The sequence below is a fragment of the Phasianus colchicus genome, chromosome Z (genome assembly GCF_987193195.1).
Source record: "Phasianus colchicus chromosome Z, bPhaCol1.hap1.1, whole genome shotgun sequence".
Taxonomy (NCBI): Eukaryota; Metazoa; Chordata; class Aves; order Galliformes; family Phasianidae; genus Phasianus; species Phasianus colchicus.
In genome coordinates this window covers 14,629,654-14,630,859 of record NC_143476.1, presented here as the reverse complement: position 1 = coordinate 14,630,859, position 1,206 = coordinate 14,629,654, and positions in this window count along the sequence as shown.

The following is a 1,206-nucleotide window of genomic DNA, read 5'->3' as shown; positions in this document are numbered from 1 at the left end:
GCAGTAACAGAAGTATCTTAGAAGTTTTACTTTGTAGGAAAAATGATACAATGAATCTTATGTATATATATATACAGGTAAGAAAGACTAATATGAAATATAAGCCAGTAGCTGAGGAAGTTAGCTAGATAAGTAAAAAAAGTTAAAAATCTACTGACGTGCACTTAATCTCACTGAGAAGAAAGAAATCTGACCCAAGAAAAGGGAAGTCAACAGGAAAGGGAAATTCATTAGTGACAGTGTGCAGAAAAAAAGATAGAAGAGCAAAGCAGGAATTTGGAGAAGAACTGCACGGGATACAACAAACCCAATGAAACTTTCTAGGTATTACAGAAGCAGGAAGTCAGAAGTGAATTAGTTATCTCCAAGCCCAAGACGACCACGAACTAAAAGACAACAAAAATGCAAATAAACTTAAGGAATTCTTTGAATAATCCCTTCCCACCATGTCACAACAAAAGTATTCATTCACCAATCCAGGATCAGTAATTTCAAGTAATGAAGATGGGCCTCAAACAGAGACTGAAGATGAAAAGTACAGCAAACGAGGCTGGCACAAACTGGCAAACAACAACTCACTAGGACTAGCTGGTACCTCTCCAAAGCTCTGCAGATGCTGAAGACAGAAGGGATTTAACAGCTATCAAAATATTCAATCTCTGGTTAAAATCAGCAGCTCCACTGGAGACCTGCAGGGTAACAACTGTTCCAGCTATTAAAAAAAAAGAAAGGAAAAAAGAAAAGGTAGGGAACTGGAGAAACACAGATCATAGAGTTTTATTTCAATATAGGTTAATCTTGTAAAATTTAAATAAAAATAGTCTTTTAAAACATCTCAGGGAACATGATAGGACCAACGTCTGATAGAACCCCATGTGTTTTGTATGAGTACAATCACTGAGAAAAAAAAATGTGAACAGTGAGTCAGTCAATTAATTTTGTAGATGGTTGAAAATTATTTCATTTGGCAAGATCAGAGAAGATTGCAAGGGATTCTGAAGGAACCTAATAAAGCTGTGTTAGTGAGAAGTAGAACATCTAAAAATTGGCACTGGCTCATATTCAGGAACAACAATCGACAGGAACAGTTTCAGACCCATGAATTTGCTAACCCAGTTTACTCTTAGAGCCACGAAATCTGCAGCATTTTTTACTTAATGGAAGTCTAGATACACTATCTATGAGGTTTGTAAGTTCTTACGTATA